The sequence below is a fragment of the Pteropus alecto genome, unplaced genomic scaffold (genome assembly GCF_000325575.1).
Source record: "Pteropus alecto unplaced genomic scaffold, ASM32557v1 scaffold61, whole genome shotgun sequence".
NCBI lineage: Eukaryota > Metazoa > Chordata > Mammalia > Chiroptera > Pteropodidae > Pteropus > Pteropus alecto.
Window position 1 is genome coordinate 3,749,888 of NW_006434835.1, and position 9,408 is coordinate 3,759,295.

At 54.3% G+C, this 9,408-nt stretch overlaps 1 pseudogene; it reads right to left on the reverse strand.

Moving 5' to 3' along the window:
- Positions 1-6,710: 6,710 nt before the first annotated feature.
- On the reverse strand, positions 6,711-6,826 carry LOC112478621 (annotated as a pseudogene).
- Positions 6,827-9,408: the final 2,582 nt, after the last annotated feature.

Sequence of the window (9,408 nt, forward strand, 5' to 3'; positions counted from 1 at the left end):
ATGTCGGGTCTTCTCTGTGGCTGGCCTGTGGACACAGAACTGACTGGCCTTCCGTGGACTAAGAATTCCCTCCTCTCCAAGTTCACACACATTTTGAAGGCCATCCTCAAGAGGCAGGGACATGGGGACACACGTTTGTGCGATAAACTGATCGGAAATGTCAAAATGACATGACCACAGTTGTATCTGAAGGGTTTGAAGCAGGCGATACAAGTCATGCTGGTTTTTGTCTAATCAGAGTTCATCTGTGTTCTAAGCGGACCTCAGAAGGGATCATCAAAAAACCAGAATTGGGAAAATGGGAGGTAAATACTCTGTACAGCTTTTCAGCTGCGTCACGTTCAGTGTCTGCCCTTTCTGAGGGCTGGGGTCGTGACGAGGGAGGGCAGTAAATGTTGTCTGTGTCTCAATGACGCCTCTGGTGACATACAGGAGGCTGAGCCAGGGGTCCAACCCCACCGATCAGACTGTCCTGGTCCCTGGTCTTCAGACTCAGAATATATTCGACGGTAAGACCAGGCCCCGTGCAGTTCTGCCCATGACCACAGAACTCAGGGCAAAATGCAAGCTATGGAAAACTGTCGTGGAAGATGTCTTCGATTCTATGCCAGTAGATCTCACGAGGACAAACAAGATAAGGCTACGAACAGGCTTTGAGTTCCGTAAAGAAGAGTCCAGATACGTTCCCTGGTCACATAGGGGAAGAGTCTCGAGTCAGAAGCCCCAGAACCGACGCTGGGGACTGCCACCACCGTTTTCACTTCTGCAGGACCTGGTGGCTTCTGAAAGGGACCTGAGGTGTCGGTCAAGGCTCTGCATCCCCTGCAAGTGGCCCTGCCACCTCAGGCCCCATCACAGGTCTGCAGAGGAACCACAAGCACGAACTGCACCAGAATGAAACTGGCTTAAAGCAAGAAGCTCATGGGAATGCCCGTTTCACAGACTCGGGGGCCGGTTCGGAGTCAAAGTCCCTTTTGTTTCCTTGTGTGTTCTCCTGATGGCCCGCTGTCCTGGATCTCCACTAAATAAAAAAGGTCAAGTGGAACTAGGTAGCTCACCCAAGCTTCTCACATTTTCCTTCATACCAGAAAGAGCTGAGCTTTTCGAGGGCTGTGGGACTCAGCGCCATGTGACCGTAATAACTGAAACATGTCAAATGCCATTAGCTTAAAATCTTCCTTGGTTTCTTTCTAGAGTAAAGGGAAATCAGGCTATTCGTAGAATTTGCTTCTGTCCTAAATGTACCCAAATGCATATGACAGGGAGCAGCAGACACAAGCCCTTAACCGTGAGAAACGTCCTTGACAAAAGCAGATCATAATAGCAGATGAACAGGAAAAGGAAGCATGGGAGAAAGGCGGGCAGGGGTCTAAGACAGGACGGCAGACAAAAAAGGAATTACTTCCCCCTCGATCGATCATTTGCATTCCACCTCGCCTGGGAGCGAAGGGACGTCATTGCAAGACTATGTCACATCTGAACTGGGCAGTCAGAAAATATGGAATTGGACACCTTTCCAGCCTCAAAGTCCCACCAAGCATCTGGGTCCCAAATCTTTCTCCCAATATTCTTTAAAAAAAGTGATGGGGAATTTCTTCTTCTAAATAAATCGGACAGCTTCAGTAGTAATATTCTGAAAATGAAAGGAACTAAAGAGCTGCATAACAAACATCGATCAGACTTAAGTGGGACAGGAGGGGACAGCTGGGTGTACTAAACGCTTTGAAAACCCTGGGTGAGGAATCGCAGGCAGAGCACCGACATCCAGCTCTGAGTGGCTGCTGCTCTGGCGGGGGAGGGGCCTCCCGCACCGGCAGCCTCATGAAAACCGGACCTTGGCGACAGCCACAGAGCAGCCTGGTGACACGCACCGCCCACCCCGGCCCCTTCGAAGGGGCGGAAACTGTGGAACCAGCCGAGAAAGCTATGAATAGGATTTAACTCTCTCTAACTCAGTTTTTTAAGGTTCTGTCTCCTGAACCCAGGTAGAACCTAACGCTGTGTCTGGGCGTGACAAGAGGCCCAGGGCCGTGCGTGGCCCGGACCTGGGTCACTGGCCGGGTTCACAGCTGAGGGGAGAGCAGGAGCTGCCCCTTCACAGCAGGGCTACCAACCAAAGAGCAGCTGCCGGCACTGGCTGAGCTCCTGGAGCTCCCTCGCCCGCAGAAGGGACGACTTGTAAGTGCCCCTTTTACAGGTGAAGAAAGCGAGGCTGAGGGAGGTGGCAGGAGCCCGGGACCACCCCGCCCCCGTCCGGTGGGTAGTGGCAGCGGCAGGGGAGCCAGACCTCGATCCTGGGAGACACGTCCCCCGGCACGGACGACGTGTCACACATGAGGAGGGGACGTGGCATGCACAGAGTGTGCGGCTGGCTCGGGAAACGGGAGTGACCCGGACGTCTGGACACGGGGCGACAATGCCACCGGGCCCTGGACGCTCGGGAGCTCGCTCCACGCGCCAACCCCGCTTCTTCCCTGCCGGGCTCCTCCTTCGAGACTGCAGCGCGGGTTTGGTGTCGGCTTCGAGGCTCGCAAACCATAGGACAAGATCCCCTCATCGAGTCCAAGGGGCAGTGGCTCAGAGGTCCCCTGACACCCGCCACCGTGAAGCGCCTGAGGCCTGGACGTCCAGGGGGAGGCAGGAAGAGGCAGCGTGGACATAAACGTGGCCGCTGTGCCTGCAGGTCAGCCTCTCGACAGAAGTCCTTGGTCCCCTCAAAGGCCCAAGGAAAGGCAAACCCACCTGGGCCCTCCCGCTTGAAAATGTCACATCTGGCCGAGACGATTCAGGAAGCCTTTCCAGGCAATGCCCTTCAGGGAGGGGGTCCTCCTGGGCCACCCACCCGCCACCCGGGCGAGTGCACGCTCCGGGAGGCCAGCCACGCTCCAGGAGGCCAGCCCTGGGAGGAGACGAGAGCTGCGTGGTCCCCGTGTGGGGACAGGCCAACTCCGACTGGACACTGACTCTGCGGTCAGTCCCACCGCGGAGCGTTTGAGCGCTCACGTCCCGGGCTTGCTGGTGCGTCCCCCGAGATCAGAAGTCCCCCAAAGGCGGGACTGTGTCGCACCCTCCTGTGACTCTCCATGATAATGAGCCTGTATTTGACACTCAATAAGTGTGTGTCGATTTTTTTTTTTAATTTATTTGAAAATACCGAAGAACCCCAGAACGGAGGGAACTCGCAAACTGGACATTTCTCTGGCAGAAGTTCACCCGCCCCCCAGCACCGCAGGCTTCCCCGCCGTGTCCGCCTCGTCCGTCAGGCTTGGGGGAGCCGTGAGGTCCGCGGGAAGGAGGAAATGGGGAGACCACAGGGCCCGCACGGCACCTCACTCTGCTGACGGTCTCAACACGGAGGACCCCACTCAGGGCTTGTCACGGGGCTCGGGGGCCTTTCACACGCACCCACGCCAGAAGCACACGAGAAAGAGGGTGTCAGGTGCGCACGTCCGTGCGAGAAAAACTCACCTTCCGAGACATGGACACCTGCCGTCTCCGAGGCGAAGATGGGCGGCAGAAGGCGAGGGTGTGGGGACCGCAACGGAGCACAAGGACGGCCACGTTACCGCCTCGCGCCTGAGTCGCAGGCCATGGGGGAGTGACGACATGTGGCCACACGCCGGCAGGTGGTCCCGCTCAGGCCGACAGGTGGTCCCGCTCAGGCCAGCCCGCCTAAGCACACCCAACGCGTCCTGAGCGCCCTCACCATTTTACGTTTTGTCTTTTTGGGGGACACGTCCAAGGATAAACCAAGGTGTTACCGTGACGGGTACACTGCTCAGGGTCCAGAGGGCCCTAAGAGGTTCTGGTCTCCCTTTCCCCTTAGGCTGCGGCTTGGGGCAAGTCGCGTCACCTCTCTGGTCCTCGGTTTCCTCGTCTGTCCCATGAGCTCTGGCATCTGAAGCTCCTCTCAGCAACACCCTTTGTTCCGTGACGAAATCCTGGCATTCGTAGCATCAGAACGTCTTTCCCGAAAGACCCACGGGGACGGTTAATGTGATGCGTCACCTTGGCCGGCTCCCGGGCTGCCCAGGTACCCGGCTGAGCGTGACTCCCGGGGGTGCGGGCGAGGGTGTTTCTGGCCGAGAGCCGCCTTTGGATCCATGGACTCAGTGAAGCAGGTGCCTCCCACCGTGGGTGAGCATCACTCAGTCCCCTGAGGAGCTAAGTGGACAGAAAGATGGAGAAAGGAAGAAATCGGCCCTTTCTGCCTGGCAGTGGAGCTGGGACGTTGATCTCTGCCCCTGGCTCTCCTGATTATACCACCGGCCACCTCGTGTCTCCAGCTTCTCACCACGGGACCTCCCAGCCTCCATAATGGCATGAACCCGTTCCTCACCGAAGTAGCTTCCTATGTGTTTACGATACCCTCTCGGTTCTGTTTCTCTGGGGAACCCTGCCCAATACACTCATCATGAGATTCACGGTCCAGGTGGCCAGTGAGCCAGTGAGGGGCTTGCTACTGTCCTCATGAGAGTGAGGACAGCTTCTTGCAGGCCACTCTAGAGACACTGGAAGAACTGTGCCCTATGTGGGCCATGTCTGCCAAGGAGAGGCTTGCAAAATCTAAGCCTTGCTCCTTCCCCGTCCTTCCTTCCACATTGCCTTTGCTGTTCTGGATTATTCTCCGGGGGCCGATTCTGCATGATCGCCACACAGAATGCTCAGTGCTTGTCACATGCTGAGGCCCGATCGACACAGAAAGTGAGCTTGAGTGTGCAGCTCATGACACGCAAGGGACGGGCTTCTTTAAGCTGGCGTACAGCACAGGCAGCCTCCTGATAGCACGAGGCAAAGTCCGCGATGAGCACAGGAGCCTTATTTTGTGAGCTGCCCAACCTGGAGAGTCTAAAGCACCTGTTCCCACGTGAACGGCTTCTTCAGGAAAAGAAAAAACAGCCACCCACTCCACCCCTTCCTCACAGCGTCCCATCAGAGCCTACCAGTACAATTCTTGCTAGAGTTCACCTAAGGTTAAAAAAAAAAAAATCATTAAACACATGTCCTGCAACACTGTGCAATACAGCCGGAAACCGAGACACCCTTTGCTCTGACCCAGACGGGTGCTGAGCTAAAGAAGTCTGACTTCTAACCGCCCAGCCATCCCAGGCTGGCGTTCGTTGGAGATACACAGGACTTGCGTTGTTTGCATCTTTAAATCTCTCCTGCTATAACTTAAAGAAGGAGTTACAGCATCTCTGTAAGACCATTTGGTTTTAACTAGGTCATTAAATCTGTTTGCTGAAGTAAGCATTAAGAGTTTTCAATAGCACAAGGTCAGAAATAAATACAGCAGTCGGCATGTGGCCCTGGATGAGATTTATTTGGCAAAATTTGCCAACCCCAGAAAGGAGCTTATATGTTTGGAGAAATACAGTGTCATCGTGTGAGTGATGTTCATTTAGATTTTTTTTTACAGTCTCATTTAGATTTTTTTTTACAGTCTCTTCATAAATATTGACAAAAGTGTGCTGCAAAGTGGGGGTTCAGCTTGCAGACTGCGCCTTCCCCGGGGAGAGCCGGCTTCTCCTGTATGACGCCGACGGGCTGCTTTCGCGCGTCCCGAAGAATTAGAAAACATCTAGTCAGCCTCTCGTTTTCAGTTTTCTTCCTCAAGTAGCTGTGTACTGGTGGCAACTAAGATATCCAGATACTAAATCAATTATTTTTCCCTCCTGTGACTTGTTTGTGATGTCATAGCCATTCCAAGGATGCCAAACCCTTACAGCTGTTTGTTTATTTAAAAAAAAGGAATATGAGCCGATTAAATTTATTTCTAAAAATTATTGTCTTTAACCCAGGGGTTGAAGCGCTTGCTTATAATGGCCATTTTACAGGTTTTCCGTGTTTTATTTGGTCATCGCTTCTCTGTCCTCTGTCTCTCCATTAACCGTAAACAGCTTGAGGGCGGAGAAGGTGAGGCCTCAGGTGCAGAGTAACTCGGCCACCGCCCACGAGCAGACTTAGGCCTGTCTGACCCCACAGGCTACCGTTCCCTGAGCAATGGCCGTTCCATGCAGCGGAATTGCCATTAAAATGTACAAATAACCACACTCTGGTGTCACCTAAATGTCACCTCGGTACCAATCAGGCAAGTCTCTTAAGTCGAATGAATGAATAAATGAGGGACTTACGTTCTTCATTTGCCTTCTTCAGACGCTTGATATACTTTCAGTTTTCAAAATTTAAGAACCGGTACCCAGGGTGACAGACCCACCTTGACCGTCTCTCTTCCAGTACGGGCTGAGTCCCCGGGTTTCCGCACTGGGCCACCTAAGGAAGGCCCTCCTGATTCAGTGTCCAGCTGGCGGCCAGCCGCGGCTCTATGCAGCATTTGGTGTGTGCTTTGGAGTGTGGAAGCCCCCGGCCCCCGGCCCCTGGCACAGGCAGCCTCCTGATACCACGAAGGCCTTTCCATTGTGTCAGTTGTGCGAAGAAACGCTTTGAAAAGAAGCCTTCCAGGGTTCCTTAATGAAAGAGAAGTCGGCAGCTATGATGATGCTCTACCTGAGAACACCGAAAGAATCACGGTGGAATCAAGTTATTTCCGTCAAGAAAAAGCGTAAAACCCTGGAAATAAGTATTTAGCAAAAAAAAAAGAAAAATGGATGGAAAGGAAACACAGCTCTTAAAATGCAGCATATAGGAAAGTTAAAGGCAAGATGCTCGAAGAAATGTAAATTTTATGGGTTTTTAAAAATTGTTATTTATGCCTATAGCACCTGGTCTTCCTAGGTGGTCTCCCATCCAAGTACTAACCAGGCCTGACCCTGCTTAGCTTCCGAGATCAGACATCAGGCTTATTCAGAGTGGCGTGGCCGTAGACCATGCATGGACCGTGGCTCCACTGGGACACGAACCCAGGACCCTCTGCCTATAAAGCAGGCGTGTGGCCGTAGAGCATGCATGGACTGTGGCTCCACTGGGGCACGAACCCAGGACCCTCTGCCTATAAAGCAGGCGTGTTAACCACTACACTATGGAACCACGTCCTAAATTTCATGCTTTCAACAGGGAAAGTAACATGTGTGTCAACTACCCAGAGACTCGCCCGAAACTTAATAACTGTTCATTGCTAAGCGGTGAGTTAGTAAATACGTAGCTTCGTTCTAATTTTCTATCTCTAAATTTAGGCTTATTGCAATACACATTCAGTGTCTTAAAACACATGCCAAAGAGGCTTTATTAAATTCTAAGCTGAGTTTATTCATTTTGTTCTGCACTTAAAAATGGGAGATATATTTTGCATAACCCACGAATCACATTGCCTGGTCGTTGGGAATTGGTCTTAAATTATTTGTTTCTGGGACCACAACTGGCTCATGTTTAATTGCTTTGGGGGGAAAAAAAATGCCCAAAGCCGGGCCGGGCTGTGCACGCTGCCCCGTGCAGCCGGACGCCTGCCCTGGGGAGACGGTGGCTGACAAGTGTCCCCACGAGCTCTCCTGTGGCATCCTCAGGCTCCGCAGAGCGGCAGCGAATTAGCAGGCTCTGAAAACAGGCCGGTTAAGCTGTCAGTCATACCGCCTGCTCAGGGGTCTTCCTCCTCTCTCCCCCCTTCCTCCCCCAACCCACGCTGGCTCGAGGATGGAAGCCTCCCGTCCCCAGCATCATTTCTTCATCAGCAAGATGGGATTCTAACGTCGGCCTTGAGAGGCTGTCGTGAGGGTTGAAAGCCATGACTCAGACAGATGCAGCTGCTACCGCAGTGCCTGTCACGGTCCAGCAGCCACCACCTCAGTCACTTCCCCTGACTCTGTCTGTCCTGATGACAATTTGCCGAACCGTCACCTCCTGGTCTCTCTCACCCCGCGAAACCCAACCATCTCAGGACTGAGGACTCTTCCTCTAGGTACTTCGGGTTTGATATAGCTTATGCCACCCCAGGACCAGACTCACAGCGCGGCTGGCTTCACTGCTCCCGGATCGTAAGTGTCTCTGACGGTCCGAGCGAAGACCCGGGCAAATGTGTCAGATGAAGCTCCACCCCAGTTCCCGCGGGTGGAGCCAGGAAGGGGCTCAGGACAGAGCCACAGCCCCCACAAGCCCGTGGGCCATAGGACCCCTCCTACTACACAGCCTGAATTCCCAGACTCGGATGCATGCATGGGAGGGGGGTGGCCTCCAACGGGGACAGGGGCAGAGAGGATGGAGAGCTCACGCCTGCTGCGAGTGGGGAGCAGGAGGACGGGAAGAAACCCACCGACGTGGGTCTCCCAGACCCCAGCTTATGGCGCTGAGCCCAGCCCCCCACCCCCCGGCCCACCACAGCCCTTTCTAGCGGGCAATGGCTGACTTTGCAGGTGGCCCAGTTAGGCGTGAGGCCACACCAAGACACCCTGATTTTTCCTCTTCCTGTGACTCGAACTCTAACTGCTCCTTGCCCTTTTTAGAACTTTGCGAGTTTCGCAGTCATTGAAACCTCCGCTGGCGGTCAGTGCCCAGCTCACACAGAGATCGCGTCCCAGGCAGCGGAGCGACCATGGCTCTTCCATTCTCTCGCCGTCGGCGACGGTTGCAAAGACTCCCCAGCGACATCCAACGGGCTTAGAATTCAAAGCTAAGTGAAAGAGCAACGCGCAGAATTCTCTCTGCCGCGGGTCGGCAGAGACGTGTGGTACTGAGACGCGGGGCCGGGGTGAGTGGCTGGGACGCAGCAGAGGAAGAGCTGGATGGCAGAGGACACGCTTCCTTCTCCGGTTTCCGGAATACAGTCGTGTGACTGTCACAGTTCAAAATTAACTTTAAAACTGGTAAGTGGTTAAGGAAGGACCCTGTTCTAAAAGTGCATTTGTCAGTCAACATTTTTTATTTGAGACTGTAAGGTCTCACGGGAAAGGGATGAGAAGACACGGTCCGTCTTTCGGGCTAATTCACAAACATTCTTTTGCCCTAGTTACGGCGATGGAACCTTAGTGGCCCAGCCGGGAAGCAAACCTCCGATGGGTTCCTCACCTTTGTTTCTCGGGAAAATCATTCTCCACCAGGAGCCTCTCCCCGCGTCTGTGCCAGCTGCAGACAGGGCAGGCAGAGCTGGAGGGAGGCAGAGGTGGCAGTTTTCCGGGGCCCTGGCTGGGAGAGGGGGCGTCGCTAAGCCACAGGGTGCGGAGCAGGCAGGCAGAGTGGAACCAGAAGTCCTGAGCACAGAGAGGCCGCGTTGGGCCAGGCAGTGCCCTGGAACCAGAGGCTTCGGCGAGAGGCCTGGTGCAGGCGAGGCCAGGCGAGGCCCATCGCCCCGGGCGGCAGCGGAAGAGGGAGGTGACTTCGCCCTGCTTCCCGTCGCGGTGCTGGAGCGGGGCTCCCCTTCACGACTGCAGACTCTCTTTAACCACAAGCTTCTCCCTCCACCTGCGACTTTCGCAAGCATCATTCGCGGTGTTTTCTCAGACACTATTCAGAGAAAGCCTG